The sequence below is a fragment of the Tamandua tetradactyla genome, chromosome 13 (assembly GCF_023851605.1).
Source record: "Tamandua tetradactyla isolate mTamTet1 chromosome 13, mTamTet1.pri, whole genome shotgun sequence".
Taxonomy (NCBI): Eukaryota; Metazoa; Chordata; class Mammalia; order Pilosa; family Myrmecophagidae; genus Tamandua; species Tamandua tetradactyla.
This window is the reverse complement of record NC_135339.1, coordinates 21513521-21536707: the sequence shown is the minus strand read 5'-3', so window position 1 is coordinate 21536707 and position 23187 is coordinate 21513521. Positions and strand designations below refer to the sequence as shown.

Sequence of the window (23187 nt, the reverse complement as noted above, 5' to 3'; positions counted from 1 at the left end):
GAGAAAGAATACATGGGTGCCTTGCTAATTGGAGATGTGGCTTCCAGCCCTGGTGAAGCATGACCTGTAGCTTTCCACCTCTGTGACTAACACCATCCAGGCCGCTGGCATCGCTTTGTCCCTTCCCTCCCTCTGTGTCCTCCAAGCAACAGGTAACTGAGGCTGAAGCTCCACGCAGGTTTGTGAGCTGCATGGCCACTGACCGTGGAGATGGGTTCTGTTCGGAGTAGGGGGAGGATTTGAACTGCAGAAGGGCTTTGGTGAGAGAAAACAGATTATTTAACTTGTCAGATCCATCCACTGAGCATTAAGACCCCTGTCGTGCTGAGCACTGGCGTCTCCTGGTGTTCTACCTTGCAGTTCTGGGGTCCTCTGGAGTTGGTGTGATGTACACAACAGTTGCCCAGTCACTAAGGAGTATTTTTTTTTTTTTTGCATGGACAGGCACCGGGAACCGAACCTGGGTCTCCAGCATGGCAGGCAAGAACTCTGCCACAGCGCCACTGTCGCCCACCCAGGACTATTTTGATATACAAATTCATAGTATTCTTAAAAGTGTATTTATGTGATACAATGAGTAGGGTGCATAATGCCAGTTCTTTACTTTGAACACTAGAATTGTAAATAAGTTTTTTTTTTTAAGTATTTAATAAGATTTAATGAAATTTTCAAAAACGGCAAGTTAAAAATTTCAGGTTCATTTTGCAAAGCTTCCATGCACTAGGGTAACTTTCCAGAAACCTACAACCTCCAGATAAGTTCTGAAACCTAGAGAGTCCAGCTTCCCCAGAACATCAGGTAGTTCCATCTCCCTTCCCCATATTATTGACAGCCTCTTCCAACATCAAAACGTTTGGATATCCATAGCCCAAATACCCCTAAAGAGAGGGATGGAAAGATCAAAGGTGAATGTGGAGTTATACGGAGAAGGTAGGGTTTAACAAATGAGTATGACTGCTGGATCATTATATTGATATTTCTTTTAGTCTCCAGTGTCTTGGAGCAGCTAGAAGTAAAAACCTAGAATTGTGAAATTGTGGCATATGCCGAACTCTGAAATCTGTTCTACAACTAGTTATTGTGGTATGCTTTGAAATTTATTGCTTTTTTGTATACATTTTATTTTTCGCAAAAAAAAAGAAAAAAAAGTTGATTGTGGTGATAAATGCGTGATGATATTGTGAACCATTGATTGTACTCTTTGGATGATTGCATGTGAATCAATTCACATATTATATATGTGAATATACAATATATATCAATAAAATTTCATTAAAATACAAAATTTTTTGGGTTCATTTAGATAATGTTGATTTAAAACTTTGATATTCAATGTTACATATATTTCTTCTTTATTTTTAGTAGAAACTTTTGACTATTTATTGTAGAAGAAAACTCTTGAACATATACTTGGAAATAATTTTACATATTTAATTGTTTTTATTTCATTTACATGTTGATGAAGATACGTTAATGTTTGGTTCATTTGGAATTCAATTGTGTTCAAGTTTTGACCCTTTAGATCAGCACTGTCCAGTAGAAATGTAGGGCAAACCCTGTATGTAACTTTAAATTTTCTAGAAGTCACGTTAAGAAAAAGTAAGGCAAAACAGGTGGAATAAATGTTAATAATATATTTTATCTTACTGAGTATATCCCAAATATCATTTCAACATGTAATCGATATGAAAAATTATTGATGCAATCACTGGCATTGTTTTTTTTTCACTCTGAGTGTTTGAAATCTGGTGAGGATTTCATACTTACAGCTCATCTCTATTTAAAACAGCCGCATTTCGAGTGCTTAGTAGCTACGTGGATTTTGGGGCTACCGCCATGGACACCCAGCTTTAGGTCCCTGAACACAGGACAACTCAGGGTGGGAATTTCCATTTCTTCTCCTGCCCAGGCCGACCCTCCTTCATTTCCCTGAGATCAGAAACCTCCCTCCTCCCCAGCTTGGGTTGTCCCCACTTCCTAAGCCCATGGTGTGGGGGCCTCCGGAGCTGTGGCTCACCCCGGGGGGTTGACGGCAGCAGGCCAGGCCACATTGTCCTGGAGCTGTCAACCTCATTCGCCCATGGCTGAGCAGTGTTTGGAGAGAAGGCTCAAGGGATGTTTCTCTGAAATGAATACCTTTCCCTGTTTATCTCCCTGGCTGTCAAAGCTCTGGGAGGGCCTGCCGCCACCCTCCTGCTGGGAGGCCTTTAGTTCAGTCTCTGGAGCCCTTAGGCTGTGGGCAGGGGACCCCCCTCAAACTCCCTTTCCCAAGAGACTGAATGCCTTTTGATCCTTGCCCAAGGCTGTCTGTCAGTGATCTCAGCAAATTAGCAAATCGGGCCTCTATTAACACCTCTATTTTCACGCCAGGACTTGTTTCTTTTACAGATAGATGGCTATTTCCTCTTCATGGCCCGTTAGTGCCTCAAAGTGACATTGATGAGGCTTGCAGGGGCGATTTGTTTGCGTGTGGGAGGCAGGAGAGCAGTGGGGTGAAGGCACATGCTTTCCAGACACACGGACTTGAGTTCAAATCCTGCCTCTTGCCACTTCACTCTGACCCTGTGCTAGTCCCTTACATTCTCTGTGCCTATTTCCTCATCTATTTGATGGGAATAACAACAGGATCTGCCTAGAGGGTCATTGAGAGGATTAAATCAGAAAATGCATGCAAAGCTCTTGACTTGGAGTAAGCAACCTGTCCATGTCAGTCATTCCCACTGTTCATAGTTTCACTGTCCCTCATCTCCAGATAATTATTTCTGGATTAAGAAACCCCTAGTGATTGTGTCTGATGCTCCTTTTAGCTACTATATCAACAGAAGAGTAGAACATATGGAATAAAAATAAATAATAGAGGGAACAAATGTTAAAATAAATTTAGTTTGAAATGTTAATGGTAAATGAAAGCGAGGGGTAAGGGGTATGGTAGGTATAATCTTTTTTTTCTCTATTATCATTTTATTTCTTTTTCTGTTTGTCTTTTTATTTCTTAGTTTCTAAGTTGATGCAAATGTTCAAGAAATGATGAATATGCAACTATGTGATGATATTAAGAATTACTGATTGTATATGTAGAATGAAATGATATCTTAATGTTTTGTTTGTTAATTTTTTTTAATTAATAAAAAAAGTTAAAAAAAAAAAAAAAAAAGAAACCCCTAGTGAGTATTAAATGAACCAGCTGTTGGGTTGGAAGCTGAACTTTCCCTGTGAATTCAGGAAACATTTCCTGGAGGCAAGGCCCCACTTTGTATCCAGACCCTGTTCACAAAGCAGGGGCAAGACAGAGAGAGGGGGCAACCGGGTCCTGTCAGGGTGAGCCAGCAGGGAGACGGCCGTCCTGTGAGGTGAGGTCTGGGATGGGGGTGCCCCAAGGGCGACGGCTACCCAAAAGAGGCCAAGGGGCCAGCTCAGCTAGGATACTCAGTAAAGAATGTAGAGAGCCCTGGACCAGCCATGGCCCAGCAAGGAACAGAATTCACAAGACCTTAATGAAGGCCCCACCTGCAGAGTACAAGCAGGGCCAAGGGAACCTACGAGAGATGCTGAGGCACCTAGAGATCAGCTGCAGTGGAAAGCCATGGAATACAGACATGGCTATGGCAAGACTTCAACTGGGCAGGTGAGGACAATGCTCTCAGGGATGCAGAGCAACAAGATGGAAGGAACCTGGGTCCCTGCCTGGTCTCTTGGAGCTGAGTCACCTCCTGCCTGTCTTGACTGCCCACCTTCCTCTCTGCAGTGACATAAGAGAAATTAATGGTTATCTTTTTAAGCCACTGTACTTTGGAGTCTTGATTATAGCACTTAGCCTGTACCCTCCCACATACAAAGGCCAGTGTGGCTGGAATAGAGGGAGGGAGGGAAAGGGTACTATGCCATGGTAAGGAATTTGGATTTTATTCTAGGGAGGATAGTTACATGATCTGCTTTGCATTTTTAAAGGAACGCTCTGACTGGTAAGTGGAGAAGAGAATGCAATAAACAAAAGCAGAGGCTGGGAAACCAGTTAGGAGGCTATTCTAGTTGTTTAGGCAGAAGGTGCTGGGGCTTTGGCCAAGGGCATTAGAAGCAGGGATTGTGAGAAGTCTCAGATTCTGCAGATTTTTAAAAAATTTATTTATTAATTAAAAAATTAAGAAACAAAATAAAACATCAACATACATAATCAGTAATTCACAATATCATCACTTAGTTGCATATTCATCATTTCTTAGAACATTTGCATTAATTCAGAAAAAGAAATAAAAAGACAATAGAAAAAGAAATAAAACAAACACAGGAAAGAAAAAAAAAAAGATTATACCTGCCATACCCCTTACCCCTTGCTTTCATTGATCCCTAGCATTTCAAACTAAATTTATTTTAGCATTTGTTCTCCCTATTATTTATTTTTATTCCATATGTTCTACTCCTTTGTTGACAAGGTAGATAAAAGGAGCATCAGACACAAGGTTTTCACAATCACACAGTCACATTGTGACAGCTGTATCATTATTCAATCATCCTCAAGAAACATGGCTACTGGAACACAGCTCTACATTTTCAGGCAGTTCCCTCCAGCCTCTCCATTACAACTTGAATAACAAGGTGATATCTACTTGATGCATAAGAATAACCTCCAGGATAACCTCTCGACTCTGTTTGAAATCTCTCAGCCATTGACACTTTGTTTCATTTCCCTCTTCCCCCTTTTGGTCGAGAAGGTTTTCTCAATCCCTTGATGCTAAGTCTCAGCTCATTCTAGGGTTTTTCTCAATCCCTTGATGCTGAGTCTCCTCTTATTCCAAGATCTCTGTCCCACGTTGCCAGGAATGTCCACACCCCTGGGAGTCATGTCCCACGTAGAGAGGGGTAGGGTGGTAAGACTGCTCGTTGTGTTGGCTGGAGAGAGGGGCAACATCTGAGCAACAAAAGAGGCTCTCTTGGGGGTGACTCTTAGGCCTAAATTTTAAGTAGACTTGACCTATCCTTTGCGGGGTTAAGTTTCAGATGAATAAACCCCAAGACTGGGGGCTCAGCCTTTAGCTTTGGTTGTCCACACTGCTTGTGAGAATATCAAGAATTCAACTTGGGGAAGTTGAATTTCTCCCCGTTCTCACCATTCCCCCAAGGGGGCTTTGCAGATACTTTTCTACTCACTGATCGAGATTCTACAGATGTTTTGATGGTAGATTCTAAAGGGTTGTCTGATGAATTGATGTTGGGGGTTTGCATGCAAAGGAATAAGTGACATAATAGAAAGCGTTTAGCACAGGTCCTGGCACAATATATATTGTTTTAATAAAGGCTTTCTGACACAGATGATATAGCTTTTCCCTCCACAAGCCAACGATGGCTTGGATTAGGAAAGAAACTCAGCGACTCAGGCAAGACTCAGGAGGCAGGGGGCTGGGTCAGAGGGCATGTTCCAAGACCCTCATTGTTTTGATCACTCAGGCTTGGAATGGGTTGAAAACTCCTATGCTCGGCCTATCACCCATACAGCAAGTAATTGCTGAGCACCTATTATGTGCCAGGCAATGTTCTGGAAACTGTGGGAAAGGTGACAATAAGACACTATGTCACTGCCCACACGTTGCAGATATGCTTTGCACCGGGATGTACAAAGGAAATGAGGCATCTTTATTTTTCTTTAGCTCTCCGAGTCTTCCCCATGAGCCTTGCCACACCCTGCTGGAATTGAGGACACAAGTTTGCTAGGTAACAGTATCTCAGTCTCTTCCCAGTTGAAAAATCAAGATCTCAGAATTCCTACCCCTTCTCTTGCCCAAGATGGATCATAGATGTACATCAGGTTTATTGCAAGAGGCCAGGTTGGGGGTAGGGGGTGGTGCCGTGTGGGCCCCTTGAGCCTGGCTGCAGCTCACCCACGTTGGTGCAAAACGATCTTCTTCCTGAAGCCTGAATACGCAAAGAGCAAAGCTTCCTTCCCCTTCAGTCTTTCCTTCCATCGATAGTGTGCCATTACACCTATACGTGTGGCATTGTCTTAGAGGAGGGAAGTCACTGACCACAGGTCTCACTGCCAGCTGGCCCCTCCTCTATGCCCTTCTTCAACCACCCACTTTCTTTTCCTTTCTTACTAGAATATCCTCTTTCTTTCTTTTCTTTTCTTTTTTTTTTTTTTCACATGGGCAGGCACTGGGAATCGAACCTGGGTCCTCTGGCATGGCAGGCAAGCATTCTTGCCTGCTGAGCCACCGTGGCCCACCCTCTTACTAGAATATCCTCTTGACCTCCTCCTCCCAGACTTGGCCTCCCTTTCCCACTTCTCTGGAGCTATAATGGTGAAATGAGCTCCAGGTAGAGTGGACAGATTTAGCGAAGTCAACTAAATAATTTTTTAGTATTAGTATGTCCCTTACAATATTTGGGACATATTTACACTAAGAAAAAAAGATCCATTGTGTATCTGAAATTCATATTTAACTGGGTGTCCTGTATTTTATCTGGCAACACTTCTTCTGGGCAACTTGATTATGGGGGAGAAGAATGAAAAACCCAGCCAGGTAGTATTTTCAAAATATTTTGCCTTTTACAAGGCTTAGCCCCTGCTGACCTCTTGACTGTGTAGACTTAGAGGGGCATCATAAGGGATGAGTCTGCCCTTCCACCCCCCGGCCTGGCCAACCTACCTTCCCATCACAGATATTTCCTCAATTGATCACAGACCTCCCCGGCACGGCCAAGTCCCACGTTCCTAGAAGAGCACATAGTATGTGTTGTGGGAGGGGGGAGTGGTGAAGGAACCAGCTTTGCTTCCTTCCAGTCCTCCCCAAATCACCCCAGGCAGGCTTCCGTGGGACATGGGTAGCCCCATTCTGCTGGGAAAGCAATTGCTTACCTGGACCTTTTTTATGAGAACATTTTTATTGAGCTATGATTGGGGAAAAAATCCGAGATACTCCAGATTTTTTTCATCAGTTTCCTTCAGGCATGCATGCATATGTGTTTGTGTGCGTGTGCACGCACATGTGTGTGCACGCGTGTGTGCGCACGTGCATGTGTGTGTGTGAATCCTCATAGACTTTGGTCAGCCCATGCCAGAATTTTTGTTGAAAAAATGAAGTTTTTGTGTAAGAGACTTAACTCTTTTCTCTTATTCTCTCAATTAAGGCTCAGCATAAAGACAAGCCAGTAATCTGGCAAGCCTGTAAGATTCTTTGCATTCAGCTTTTCTAGTGTTTGGAGAAGTGGAGCTTCCTAGGAGGGCTGCTTTGGCCGTTAAGGTCAATAAGTTGTAAGTTTACAGCCATATTTAAGAAACTTGTAATAAAATGCAGAACCTGTCATGGATGTAAAACTGCCTGGCAAAAGTTTATAAATCATATACGTGTGTGTGTGTACATATACATAATTTTTAAGGAATGTGAAAGTAAATCCAGATGATGTCCTTTTAGAAACAGGCTGATGGTGAATTCTCCGCCGACCGAGTCTCTCTTGGGGTCTTATGTGACCATCCTCCCCAGCTCCCTGCCAGGATGGATGGTGACTCAGTTTCCCAGGGCTTCCATAACGAAACCCCACCCACTGGGCGGCGTACAACAACAGAGCTTTATTCTCTTGCAGGTCTGGAGGCTGCCAGCAGGGCCAGGCTTCCTCTGAAGGCTGTAGGGGCGAATCTGCCCGCCCCCCTCCTGGCGCCCCGCGGTGGCTTGCCGGCAGTGCCCGGTGGCCTCTGCCTCGATGATCCCGCGGCGTTTTCCCCTCATCTGTCTGTCCCCATCCCATTCGCCCTTCTTATGAGTGCACTGGCCATCAGTTTGGCCTCATCTTAATTAATGACCTCTTCTGTGAACCTGTTTCCAAATAAGGTCACAGGCTTAGGGGTGAGCACTTGAATGTGACATTTTGGAGCATAAAATTCAAACTGGAACAGTGGGAGATGGAGACCTTCCTTCCCACGCCCCTGGATGTCTGCGTAGGAGGGAAAGGAATGTTTCTTTAGCCCCTACTATGGGCTGAGCCCTGGGCTGGTTCTTTGTCTCCATCCTCACAACACCTGTGCCTGGCTGTTAGGCTCGCTGACTTCACACGAGAGGAGCCTGGAGTTGGGAGGAGTTACATAGCTGCCAGGAGCAGCTGCGTGGAGGGTGCGGTCTGCAGGAAAACCTCCTTCCGCCGGATGGGCCCGAGGCCCTGCTCTGCCCACGGCCTCGGCACCCCACCCCGCAGCAGTGGCTGCCCCTGGGGTGGGGGATGGGGATGGGGCCGAGAAGGGATTGCTGCTGCTCAGGAGGGGCAGACCAGAGCCAGGGTGGGGCAGCTCAGTCCTTTCGGATGGCAAATGACAGAGTCAGCCTCAAGGGACCTCGAGATATAGAGAGTCACTGTAAGAACAGACCTGACAGTTTTCTAAGGGGGTGCTCTCCTGCAAGGCTCTCCTGCTGAACGGGAATGACTCTTAGGTTACCTGGACCCCAGAGACAGGTTAACAAGGATGCAGGGTGCTCCTCGTTCACGGAGGTACTCAGCTCTTCTCTGCCTTGATTCTGATATCCTGCTCTCTCCTGACCCCTCCACCTGTCCACGTTGGGACTTCTGCTGCCTCAATGCTTCTGCTTTCTGACTTCTCTCCCCCGACCCTACTCTCTGACACTGTGCATCTTGCGTTCAAACTCTCCAAGAGAGAGGATCTCGTTGAGTCAGCAATACCCTGTCCTGGAAGGGGCGCCTATCAGGGACAGCCTCTTACATCAGGCCCTCGTGCAGGACTTTTCTGCCCCCCACCAACCATGGGCAGGTACCCGGAACCGAACCCTGGTCTCCAGCCATGGCAGGTGAGAACTCTGCCACTGAGTCACTGTGGCCCGCCCTCACACGGGACTTTCAACGGTTGAGATCAGGTTTGGCTGTAAGTATCTGGAGACTTGAAAAATGGTGGTTTAAACAATAATGATGCTTCTTTCTCATGTGTAGGAAATCTAGAGGCAGAGGCAGTTCTGGACTAGTAGAAAGTCCACCCACCCCATTCCCATTCCAGGCAGTATCGAGGAGGCAGGGAGCACACGGACACGTCCCTTCCTTTTAAAGGAGAATCCCCAAAGTTTCACACAATAATTTCACTTACATCTCATTGGCCAGAACTTCTACCACCAAGGGGAGGTTGGGAGATGTTTTGCGTCAGCTGGTGCATTGCCACCCAGCTAACAACTGAGGTTCTTTACCAAAGCAAAAAGGGAGGGTGGATTTTATTTTATTAGCACAGTTATAGGTTTACAGAAAATTCTTGCAGAAAGTACAGAGTTCCCATGATATCGTCCTTTTCACACCCAGCTTCCCCTAATATTAACATTCTGGTATTTTTTATACAATTGATGAAATTATACTATTAACATTAGCCCATTTTACATTAGAGTTGACTGTGTTGTGCAGTTTTGCTTTTCATTTGTTTGAGTCGCAGCTTTCAGTTCCTTTTAGTACATACCTAGAAATGGAATTCACAGGTTATATGGTAGTTCTGTACTTAACTTTCTGAGGAACCACCAAACTGTTTTCCACAGAAGCTGAACCATTTTACATTCCCACCAAAATGTCCAAGTTCCCTATTTTTCCACATCCTCTCTAATACTTGTTATTTATGTATTTATATTATTGTTATTTATTTATTTTTGCATGGGCAGCACCGGGAATCGAACCCGGGTGTCCAGCATGGCAGGCAAGAACTCTGCCTGCTGAGCCACTGTGGCCTGCCCTTTTTATTTATTTTTTGAATAGCAGCCATTCCAGTGGGCATGAGATTTCGATTTGTGATTTTGATTTGTGTTTCCCTGAATAGATTATGATGTTGAGTGTCTTTTCATGTATTTATTGGCCATTTGTATATCTTCTTTGAAGAAATGCTATTCAAGTCTCTTTCCCATTTTCCAATTGCATGGTTTAGTCTTTTGTTGTTGAGTTGTAGGACTTCTTTATATAGTCTGGATACTAAGCCCTTAGTGGTCGGAGTGTGAGTATGGTTACGGGAGAGGGCTGGAGGCAGAAAGATAAAGAATAAGGACTGGGATAGTATAACTTGGTGATGCCTAGAGTGGACAGTAATGATGATGAGGATTAAATATACAAATATAAGAATGTCTTTGTGTGAGGGAGAACAAATGAATGTGAACATTGCAAGGTGTTGAAATGGATTGCTATAAAGAGGAAAAATACAACCGATGCAAACTAGAGTCTTTAGTTAACAGTAATATTGTAATGGGTTTCCAGTGTATGTAACAAAGGCAGTAGCCAAAGCCAATGTCAGTAAGCGGAGGATATGGGGGAGGAGTATTGGATTCTTTGCAGAAGAAATGAAAATGTCTTCATATAGATTGCGGTGGTGAACGTATGGCTATGCGATTATACAGGAAACCATTGATTTTTATTAAATTGGATATGATGTGTGAATAAAACTGTTTAAAAATGAGCAGAGAGGGCAGGCCATGGTGGCTCAGCAGGCAGAGTTCTCACCTGCCATGCCGGAGACCTGGGTTTGTTTCCTGGTGCCTGCCCATGCAAAAAAAAAAAAAAAAGGAACAGAGAGATACAAGTGCTGGAGAAAATGCAGAGAAAGAGATGTACGTTTTCGCCGTTGGTAGGGAAGCTGAGGGGTACAGCCCTTGTGGAGAGCAGTGTGGTGGCTCCACCCCAGGCTGGGATGGAGTTACTGTACGCAACCCCATAGTTAGTTGTGTGCTTGGAGGGACTGAGAGACAACGTTTGCACACTGCTGTTTATGGACCCAGTGTTAGCATTCTGCAATGGGTAGAGGTGGCCTAAGAGTACATCAACTGAGGAATGGAAGGGGGAATGTGGTGTATACATTCAGTGGACTATTGAACAGCTGCAAGAAGGAATGAAATTGTGAGGCCTGCAACTAGGTGAATGAACCTTGAGGCCCATATGGTGAATGAAATAAACCAGAAATGAAAAGACAAATCTTGTAACACCTCACTAATATGGACTAATCATCATGTGTAAACACTGAGAATTATATTCTAGAGCATAGGCTATCAGGTCAAGTCCTATTGTAAACGTTCCTAGATTGTAAGCTCTTACAGCAGTCACATCTGTTCAGGAATTGTAGCTGTTATTTCTGAATTCCAAAATGCTATGCCCTATGTGTATAACCTCACCGTTTCCTGGAATTTTGGGTATTTATATGACACCTGAGATTCAGAGCTAGAGTACTGCAGCTCTGAGAGTCAGCATTACCCCACACAGCAACTGTTAAAAACAGTGAAAAAGTTATCAGACTTCAATTAGAGATATGAATGCAGCTGATGTGGGTAGAAATAAAGTAAATCAAATTAAAGGGTAAAGGATGATAATGACTGTATTTTAAAACTTCAACTTCTATGTGAGATGCAAGGAAGAGCTGTTTATTCGATGTTAACTATTTATATTTTCAGTAGTATATTTTCTAATCTAACTTGTCTGGTCAGCTTATTCTAACACAGTAATTACATAGAACCTTGAATAGGGAGTGAGATCTTGTTGGTTTGTACAGATTGGTGTGATGCCCCCATACATCCCAGAGTCATCTGGGCAGAAGAATAAAAAAGTAGATGCAAAAAAAATAAAACAAAAAAAGTATTTGCAATGTCCCCTTGAGGGATTGGGAGTAAAGGTGAAAATACTACACTTGCCCACGTTCACAGTACAGGAATGCCAATTTAATGGGCCAGGCCCTCGATCTTGGGGCTTGCCTCTATGAAACTTATTCCTGCAAATGAGAAGCTAAGCCTACTTATAATTAAGCCTGAATCACCCCCAGAGAACCTCTTTTGTTGCTCAGATGTGGCCTCTCTCTCTAAGCCAACTCTTCAGGTGAGCTCACTGCCTTCCCCACATGTGGGACATGACTCCCAGAGGTGGAAATCTCCCAGGCACAGTGGGACATGACTCCCAGAGTTGAGTTTGGCCCTGGCATTGTGAGATTGAGAAAGACTTCTTGACGAAAAAAGGAAGAGAAATGAAACAAAATCAAGTTTCACTGACTGAGAGATTTCAAATAGAGTTGAGAGGTTATTCTGGAGGTTATTCTAATGCAGTCTACAGATACCCTTTTCAGTTTTTGGTGTATTAGAATAGCTAGAGGGAAATACATAACAGTGTTGAACTGCAATCCGATAGCCTTGATTCTTTAAAATGATTGAATAACTATAGAGCTTTTAAGGCATGACTGTATGGTTGTGAAAAACCTCGTGACTGACACTCCCTTTAACCAGTGTATGAACAGATAAGTCTTTTGTTCTTATTTTTTATATTTTTTGGAGTAATGAAAATGTTCAAGAATTGACTGTGATGATGAATGCACAGCTTATATGATGATACTGTGAACCATTGATTGCACAATTTGGATAATTATGTATTATGTGAATATATAATTGTTCTAGTTTGCTAGCTGCTGGAATGCAATATACCAGAAACGAAATGGCTTTTAAAAAGGGGAATTTAATGAGTTGCTAGTTTACAGTTCTAAGGCCGAGAAAATGTCCCAATTACAACAAGTCTATAGAAATGTCCAGTCACAGGCATCCAGGGAAAAGATACCTTGGTTCAAGATGGCCGATGAAGTTCAAGGTTTCTCTCTCAAGTGAGAAGGCACATGGCGAACACAGTCAGGGCTTCTCTCTCAGCTGGAAGGGCAAATGGCGACCATGGCATCATCTGCTAGCTTTCTCTCCTGGCTTCCTATTTCATGAAGCTCCCCGGGAGGCATCTTCCTTCTTCATCTCCAAAGATCGCTGGCTGATGGACTCTCTGCTTCATAGTGTCACTCTCTCTGAATCTCTCTGAATCTATTTCTCCAAAATGTTTCCTCTTTTATGGAACTTCAGAAACTAATCAAGACCCACTCAAATGGGTGGAGACATGTCATCCCCTAATCCAGTTTAACAACCATTCTTAACTAAATCTCATCAATCAGGGAGATGATCTCATTACAGTTTCAAACATACAGTATTGAATAGAGATTATTCTACCTTTATGAAATGGGATTTATATTAAAACATGGCTTTTCTTAGGGGGCATGCTTCCTTTCAAACCAGCACAATAATATATTTCAATAAAATTGCATTTTAAAAGAACCTTATTGGTTATGTGGTTTCCAAATATTTTCTCCCATTGAGTAGGTTATCTTTTCATCTTCATGATAAAATTCTTTGGTGCACAGAACTTTTGAATTTTGATGATGTCCCATTTATCTATTTTTTCTTTTATTGCTTGTACTTTTGGGTTAAAATCTAAGAAACCATTGCTTAATACAAGGTTCTGAAGATACTTACCTATGTTTCTTCTAAGAGTTTTATAGTTTTAGTTCCTATATTTAGATCTTTGATGCATTTGGAGTTAATTTTTATATATGGTATAAGGTATGGCTCCGTTTTCTTCTTTTGCATATGGATATTCAGTTCTCCCAGCACCATTTGTTGACGAGAGTATTCTTTCCCCACAGAGTGGACTGGCCACCCTTGTCAAAGATCAATTGACCAAATGTGTGAGGTTTATTTCTGAACTCTCAATTGGATTCCATTGGTCTATATAGCTGTCCCTGTCTTGTACCAGGACCACACTGTTTTGATTACCATAGTTTTATAATTGTTGGTTTTAAAATGGGGTATGAGGATAGTTCAGTGGTATAATTTTCACCTGCCATGCAGGAGACCCGGGTTTGATTCCCGGCCCATTCACTTGCCCCTAAAGCAAACAAACAAGCAAACAAACAAACAAAAATTAAACCAATGGTGCTGCAATAATGGGATACTCACATGGAAGAATATGAAATGTGACCCCACCATACAGCATACAAAAAAAGGAGGGAGTGTGCGGCCATGTAAGAGTCCTCTACTTTTGTTTTTCTTTTTCAAGTTGGTTTTGGTTTCTTTCCATGTGAATTTGGGGATTGCACAGAAGGCTGTTAGAATTTTAGGTGCAGGTATTTGTGTTGAAAATGTGTATTACTTGGGTAGATTGACATCCTAACGATATTTAGTCATTCAATCCATGAAATTACTGTTCTTCCATTTATTTAGACCTTCTTTAATTTCTTTCTGTAATGTTTTATAACTTTCCATGTACAGGTCCACTACATCCTGGGTTAAATTTATTCCTAGATAGCTGATTCTTTTAATTGCTATTGTTAATGGAATTTTTTCTTGATTTCCTCTTCAAATTGTTCACTACTAGTGTGTAGAAACACCATTGATGTTTGCATATTGATCTTGTACCCTGCCACTGCTGAATTTGTTTGGTGGCTCTAGTAACTTCGTTGTGGAGTTATGTATAGGATCATGTCGTCTGCAAATAGTGAAAGTTTTACTTCTTTCTTTCCTATTTAGAGGACTTTTATTTATTTTTCTTCCCTAGTTGCTCTCACTAAACTTTCAGTACAGTGTTGAATAACAGTGGTAACAGTGGGCATCCTTGTCTTGTTCCTGATCTTAGAGGAAAATTTTTAGTCTTTCCCCATTAAGTATATTAGCTCTGGGTTTTTTATATATACCCTTTATCATATTTAGGAAGTTTCTTTCTAGGCCCAGTTTTCTGAGTGTTGTTTATTTTTAAAAGAAGGGGTGCTGAATTTTGTCGAATGCTTTTTTGTGTCAATTTTTCCCTTCTTTTATTAATGTGATGTTTGACAATAATTGATTTTCTTAAATTGAACCACCCTTGCATACTTGGATAAATCCTACTTGATCATGATGTATATATTTTTAATGTGCTGTTGGCTTTGGTTTACTAGTATCTTGGTGAGGAATTTTGCATCTGTATTTATGAGGAATATTGGTCTGAATTTTTTTTGTGATAGCTGTATCTGGCATTGGTTTTAGGGTGATGCTGGCCTCTTAGAATGAATTGGGAAGTGCTCTTCCTCTTCATTTTTTGGGGAAGAATTGGAGCAGGATTGGTGTTCATTTTTCTTGGAATATTTTATAGAAGCCTACTGGTCCCGGACTTTCTTTTTTGGGAGGTTTTGATTACTAATTCAATCTCTTGTTTTGGGTCTGTTGAAATCTTCTATTTCTTCTTGAATCAGTGTAGGTAGTTTGTATATTTCCAAGAATTGGTCCGTTTCATCTAAGTTATCTAATTTGTTGGCATACAGTTGTTCACACTATCTCTTAAAATCCTTTTTATTTTTGTGGGGTTGGTAGTAACATTCCCCCTTTCATTTCTGATTTTAATTATTTGCTACTTCTCTTTTTTTTTTCTTTGTCAGATCATCTAAGAGCTTGTTGATTTTATTAATCTTTTCAAAGAACCAACTTTTGGTTTTGTCAAATCTGTTTTTTAATTCTCTATTTTATTTTTCTCCACTCTAATCTTCGTTATTGCTTTCCTTCTGTTTATTTTACATTGAATTTGTTCTTTTTCTAGTTCTTCCACGTATGAGGTTAATTGTGTGATTTCTTTTTTTTTTTCAAGGTAAGCATATAGAGCTATAAATTTCCTTCCCTCACTGCAGCTCATAAGTTTTGCTATATTGGTTTTTCATTTTCATTTGTCTCAAGGTATTTCCTAATTTTCCTTGTGATTTTTTCTTTGATCCATTGATTAAGAATGTGCTGTTTAGAGGTCCCCATGGGGCACAGGGGAGAAAAGAGGAAATATTCAAACTTCCCCATTTGGAAAATTTCTGATATTCTTGAAAGCACTGGAGAAAACCAAATCAATAGTCTGACCCCTCAATCTTGGGGGCTCACCCCTATAAAACTTATTCCTGCAAAGGATAGGCTAAGTCTACTTAAAATTAGTCCTAAGGGGTATGGTATGTATAATCTTTTTTTTTCTGTTATTGTTTTATTTCTTTTTCTGTTGTCTTTTTATTTCTTTTTCTGAATTGATGCAAGTGTTCTAAGAAATGATGCATATGCAACTATGTGAGGATATTGAGAATCACTGAATATATACATAAAATGGAATTATACGTTAATGTTTTTGTTTGTTTGTTCTTAACTTGTTTTAATTAATAAATAAATTAAAAACAATTAGGCCTAAGAGTCACCCCTAGAGAACCTCTTTTGTTGCTCAGATGCGGACTCTCTCTCTCTCTCTAAGCTGGTGTGGCAAGTGAACTCACTGCCCTCCCCCTGCTATGTGGGACATGACTCCCGGGGTGTAAACCTCCATGGCAATGTGGGACAGAAATCCCGGGATGAGCCAGGACCCGGCATCAAGGGAGCAGATGTTAACTAAAACAGGGAGCATAGAAATAAGACAAAATAAAATTTCAGTGGCTGAGAGATTTCAAACAGAGTCAAGAGGTTATCCTGGAGGTTATTCTTACACATTATATAGATAACTCCTTTTTAGTTTGTGGTGTATTGGAGTGGCTGGGAGGAAGTACCTGCAACTGTTGAGCTGTATTCCAGTAGCCTTGATTCTTGAAGATGATTGTATAATGATATAGCTTTTACGATGTGACTGTGTGATTGTGAAAACCTTGTATCTGATACTCCTTTTATCTAGGGTATAGACAGATGAGTAAAAAGTAAGGATAAAAAAATAAACAAATATAGGGTGACAAAGTTTAAAATAAATTGGATAAATGGAAATACTAGTGGTCAATGAGAGGGAGGGGAATGGTATGTATGAGTTTTTTCTTTTTATTTCTTTTTCTGGAGTGATGCAAATGTTCTAAGAAATTATCGTTGTGATGAATACACAACTCTGTGATGATATTATGAGCCATTGATTGTACACGATGTATGGAATGTTTGTATGAGAAGATTTGTCAATAAAAATATTTTTTAAAAAAAGAATATTCTGTTTAGCTTCCATATATTTGTTTGTTTTCCTGTTCTTCATATGTTACTGGTTTCTGGCTTTATTCCATTGTGGTCAGAGAGATGCCACATATAATTTGAATCTTTTTAAATTTATTAAGACTTGTTTTGTGACCTAACGTATGGGCTATCCTAGAGAATCATCCATAGGCTCTTGAGAAGAATATATATTTTGCTGTTTTTGAGTACAGTTTCCTGTATATGTCTGTTAGGTCTACTTAATTTTACAGTATAGTTAGGTTCTCTCCTTATTGATCTTCTGTCTAGATTTCTATCTGTTAATGAAAGTGGTGTATTAAAGTTTCCACCCATCATCGTAGAGGTGTCTGTTTCTCCTTTCAGTTTTGTCAGTGTTTGTCTCATGCATTTTCTAGTACTGTGGTTTGGTGCATAGATACTTATGTACCCATGTATATAAATATTAATGTACTTATGTGTATAAATATGTTATTTCCTTGTGGTGGATTGACCCTTTATTGTCTCTTGTATCAATTTTTTATTTAAAGTCTGTTTTGTCTGATATCTATATAGCTATCCCAGCTCTCTTATGGTTTCTATTTGTATGGCATGTGTTTTTTTCTTTTTAAGATGCAGAAATCCTCAGCAAAATACTAGCAAACTGAATTCAACAGCTTATGAAATGGATTATACACTACGACCAAATGGGATTTATCCAGGTATGCAAGAGTGGTTCAACATAAAAAATCAATTAATGTAATATACCAGAATAATTGAAAGAAGGGAAAAAAACCATATGATAATCTCAATTGATGCAGAAAGGGCATTTAACAAAATTCAGCACCCCTTCTTGATGAAAACACTTAGAAGCATAGGAAGAAAAGGAAACTTCCTCAACATGATAAAGGGCATATATGAAAAACCCACTGCTAATATCGTATTCAGTGGTGAAAGACTCAAAGCCTTCCTTCTAAGTGCAGGAACAAGACAAGGAGGCCCACTCTCAACACTGTTCCTCAACGTTGTACTGGAAGTTCCAGCCAGAGCAATTAGAAAAAAAAAAAGAAAGAAAAGTCATCCAGATTGGAATGGAAGAAGTAAAGCTTTCACTATTTGCAGATGACACGATCCTATATAGAAATAATACTGAAAAATCCACAACAAAGCTACTAGAGCTAATAAATGAGTTCAGCGAAGTGACAGAGTACAATATCTACATGCAAAAATCAGTAGTGTTTCTCCACAAGACTAACAGACAATCTGAAGAGGAAATAAAGAAAAAAATCCATTTACAATAGCAAGTAAAAGAATAAAATATCTAAGAATAAATTTAACTAAGGATGTAAAGAATTACGAATTGTTGATGAAAGAAATCAAAGAAGACCTAAATAAGTGGAACAACAAAGTATGTTTATGGATTGGAAGACTAAATATTGTTAAGATATCAATTCTGTCTGAAGCAATATACAAATTTAACACAATCACCACCAAAATTCCACCAGCTGCTTTTGCAGAAATGGAAAATCTAGTCATCGAATTCATATGGAAGGAATAGTCAAAACCATCTCAAAAAAGAAGATCAAAGTTGGAAGACTCACTCGTCTAGATTTTGAAACTTATTATAGGCCACAGTAATCAAAACAGCATGATATTGGCATAAGGAGTGACATGAAGATCAATGGAATTGAATGGAAATTCATAAATAAACCCTCACATCTATATGATAAATTGATTTTTGACAAGGGTGCTAAGTCCACTTAATTGGAAAAGAATAGTCTTTTCAACAAGTGGTGCTGGGAAGACTGGATATCTATAAGCAAAAGAATGAAGGTGGGCTCCTACCTCCCACCATATACAAAATCAACTACTGGAAACCTCTCCCCAGATATCTAGCAAAAAAAAAAAAAAAACAAAAAAAAAAACAAGGGACAACCCTCCCTTATCCAGAACTCTGGAAGAGAGTAAATACAGGAACCAGATCCCACAAGTGCCTTGGAGCTGCTGGAGGTCAAGTTGCTAAAGTCGCTAGAGATCACCATCTGCTGGGCAGGCTGGAAAATGCAGGGGGAAATTGAATTAATCCAAAGAAATGAAGGAAGAGCAGCACCACCGCTTAGCCAGGAATCCCAGGCTTCACCCAGGACGGCAGCTGCACCATGGATTCTTCCAGTTCTTCTAACTCGTTTGTCTGTCAGCTCCACTGGTCCCAGTGCTGTCGGACTCCTCTTCTTGAAGGAGCTCAAAAAGTGGGATGATTTTGAGGAAATGTTAGAGGAGAGGAGGCATGTCAGTGACTTAAAATTTGCAATGAAATGCTACACACCTCTTATATCTAAGGGAATGACTCCTTGCCAGCCAAGTGACATTAAATGTAGTGTTCTCAGTTCTGAAGAGGTTCATTATATCATCAAATAGCTTTCCAAGGGATCTCTTCAACCTCTTGGTGTCTTCCAGGAAGCTTGTGAAATCTCGGATGACATGAGTTACATACTGCATCTAGGAGCGCTCTGGTTTGTTTTTTTTTTTTTTTTTTTTTTTGGTCTTCACCCTGAGCAAAGTATTTAAACGAATTTTCTCGAAGGTGTGTGTAAATGAAGAAAGTCTGCAGAAACTACCACGAGCCATCTGGGAGCATCCAGTTGCTCTGCTTGCTAGTCATCGAGGTTACATTGACTTTCTGATGTTTTTTCTTTTATTCAACTATGATTTACCTGTGCCAGTCATAGCAGCAGGAATGGGTTTCCTAGGAATGGAAATGGCTGGTGAGTTGCTATGCATTTCAGGTGCCTCTTTCATGTGACACCCCTTTGGTGATAATAAACTCTACTGTGCTGTGTTCTCTGAATATGTAGAAACTATGTTATGGAATGGTTATGCTCCTGTTGAATTTTTCCTCGAAGGGACAAGAAGCTGCACTGCCAACACACTGACTCCTAAATTTGGTCTTCTAAATATTGTGATGTGTGCTGGTTTGAAAGGATGCATGTACCTAGAAAAGCCATGTTGTAATCCGAGTCCCATTTTGTAAAGGCAGCCATTTCTTCTAATCCCTATTCAGCACTGTATGTTTGAAACTTTAATTGGATCATCTCCCTGGAGATGTGACTCAATCAAGAGTAGTTATTAAATTGGAAGATGTGTCTCCACCCATTCCAGGTGGGTCTTGATTAGTTTACTGGAATCCTATAAAAGAGGAAACATTTTGAAGAAAGCAAGAGATTCTGAGAGAGCAGAATGACATAGCCATGAGAAGCAGAGAGTCTACCAGCCAGCAACCCTTGGAGATGAAGAAGGAAAACATCTTCTGGAGAGCTTCATGAAACAGGAAGCCAGGAGAAAAAAGCTAGCAGATGATGCCGTGCTCACCACGTGCCCTTTCAGCTGAGAGTGAAGCACTAACCACGTTCGCCATGTGCCTCCTTACTTGAGAGAGAAACTCTATTTGCCATGTGCTCTTCCACTGGAGAGAGAAACCCTGAACTTCATCGGCCTTCTTGAACCAAGGTATCTTTCCCTGGATACCTTAGATTGGACATTTCTATTGACTTGTTTTAATTGGAATATTTTCTCAGCCTTAGAACTGTAAACTAGCAACTTATTAAATTCCCCCTTTTAAAGCCATTCCATTTCTAGTATATTGCATTCTGGCAGTTAGCAAACTAGGACACGATGGAACCACTTTTTTTTTTTTTATTATTTTTATTTTTTTTTTATTAATTAAAAAAAGAATTAACAAAACAATTAGAAATCATTCCAATCTACATGTACAATCAGTAATTCTTAATAACATCACATAGTTGCATATTCATCATTTCTTAGTACATTTGCATCGATTTAGAAAAAGAAATAAAAAGACAACAGAATAAGAATTAAAACAATAATAGAAAGAAAAAAAAACAAAAAAAACAAAAACAAAAAACCTATACCTCACATGCAGCTTCATTCAGTGTTTTAACATAATTGCATTACAATTGGCTAGTATTGTGCTGTCCATTTCTGAGTTTTTATATCCAGTCCCGTTGTACAGTCTGTATCCCTTCATCTCCAATTATCCCTTCTCTTTTTTTTTTTTTTTTTTAATTAACGGAAAAAAAGAAATTAACCCAACATTTAGAGATCATACCATTCTACACATGCAATCATTAATTCTTAACATCATCACATAGATGCATGATCATCATTTCTTAGTACATTTGCATTGGTTTAGAAGAACTAGCAACATAACCGAAAAAGATATAGAATGTTAATATAGAGAAAAAAATAAAAGTAATAATAGTAAAATCAAATCAAAACAAAACAAAACAAAACAAAAACCTATAGCTCAGATGCAGCTTCATTCAGTGTTTTAACATGATTACTTTACAATTAGGTATTATTGTGCTGTCCATTTTTGAGTTTTTGTATCTAGTCCTGTTGCACAGTCTGTATCCCTTCAGCTTCAATTACCCATTGTCTTACCCTGTTTCTAACTCCTGCTGAACTCTGTTACCAATGACATATTTCAAGTTTATTCTCGAATGTCCGTTCACATCAGTGGGACCATACAGTATTTGTCCTTTAGTTTTTGGCTGGATTCACTCAGCATAATATTCTCTAGGTCCATCCATGTTATTACATGGTTCATAAGTTTATCTTGGAAACCACTTTTTAAAAGAGAAGTTTTTGATACCTACCTCGTTCCAATTAGCATCAGTTATAAGATATTAGAAGAAACTCTTTATGTGGATGAATTTCTAGGAGTTTCCTAAGCCAAAAGAATCAACAACTGACTTATTGAAAGCTAGGAAGATTCTCTCAGAATTTTGGAAACATCCATGTGTACTTTGGAGACCCTGTATCACTTCGATCTCTGGCAGCTGGGAGGATGGATTGGAGCCCATAGAATTTGGTTCCAAGATACATTCCTCAGAAGCAGCCAGAGGACATGCATGTCTCTGTCACTGAAGTTGCCTACAAAATCCAGTTTCAGCAAATTGAAAACATGGCTCTGAGCCTATGGACCCTGACAGTTGCTGTTTTGCTTCAGAATCTGCCATCTATGGACTTTGATGCTCTAGTTGAAAAGACTTTATGGCCGAAAGGTTTAACACAGGCATTTGGAGGATTTCTCATTTGGACCAGTAATGAACCTATTGATGAAGTTGTCCAGTCCAACATTCTTCTGCATTCCAACATTGCCCATCTTGTCAGAGACCAGGTGATTGTGAAAATGGACTCTGGAGGGCAGTGCAACAGTGGCTTAGTGGCAGAATTCTAGCCTACCATGCTGGAGACCCAGGTTCGATTACCGGTGCCTGCCCAGGCAAAAAAAAAAAAAGACTCTGGAAAGTCAGAGCATGTCAATGGACTGCTTTCCCAGCACGTTACTCTCCTCATGGGCTTGGCTTATAGGAACCAGTTGCTGAACATTTTTGTCCATCCTTCTGTAGTAGCTATAGCACTGAAGATGACACCTGGGTGCAGGAAAGAGGATGTCTGCAGTTGCTTTTGCTTCCTGCATGATGTTTTCTCAGATGAGTTCATCTTCCTTCCATGAAACATGCTAAAGGATTTTGAAGAAGGCTGTTACCTGCTTTGTAAAAGTGAGACCATATAGGTGACTCCAAGGGACATCCTAGTTGCAGAAAAAGGAAAAACTGTATTAGAATTATTAACAGGACTCTTTAACCTTTTGTGGCATGTTATCAGACAATGTGCAAGTACCTCTTGAATGAAGAAGACTCCTTCACTGAAAAACAATATTTGGCTGGAGTTAGAAGTTTTACAAGTGATCTTCTCCATCAAATTACCTCTCAGTGTTATGATGTATTGTCTTCTGATGTACAGGAAAATGCCTTAGCAGTTTTGTGAGATTAGGTGTAGGATAGTAGAAGAAAGTAAATATTTAACATGAATGAACCTGCCACAACTAAATTAGATGAAATGCTTTGTTGCAGGAAAGGAAAACCAGTGACTGCAAAACTTTAATAATCCCCAAGCAGTTATGAAAACTTTGGTCAGATAATTATCATTATCAAAGGACTTTAATATAGCATACAGGATAGTAAAGGAAAAGTATGCATTTTCTCCTACTTTGGGAAGACTTTGGGAAACAGTGGACTCAGTAACGAGGAAAGGAGGATCAGTTTAAGTAATCAATGTGATCTTCCCTACCACAATGGTTAAAAGGGCTTTGTGTCCAAATCCCTGTGTTTTAAAATAAAGCAGTCCTCCAATGTTCTGGAGCAGCTATAAGGAAAAATCTGAAATGATGGCATGGTAGCCCATGACAGACTCTAAGTTCTGTCCTGTAACTACTTGTTGAAGAGTGCTTTGAAAACTATTGCTTTTTTCTTTCTTTGCTCTGTATATATGTTCTATTATACAATAAAAAGTTTTTTAAAAAAGCAGTCTTTTGGAAACAAAAACAAAACAAACAAAAGAAATGAAGGAAAATGTGTATAAAGAGATAAAG

General features: G+C 40.3%; 1 pseudogene; it reads left to right on the top strand.

The window, feature by feature from the left end:
* The first annotated feature begins 18889 nt into the window (after window positions 1–18889).
* On the top strand, window positions 18890–22700 carry LOC143653045 (dihydroxyacetone phosphate acyltransferase-like; annotated as a pseudogene).
* Window positions 22701–23187: the final 487 nt, after the last annotated feature.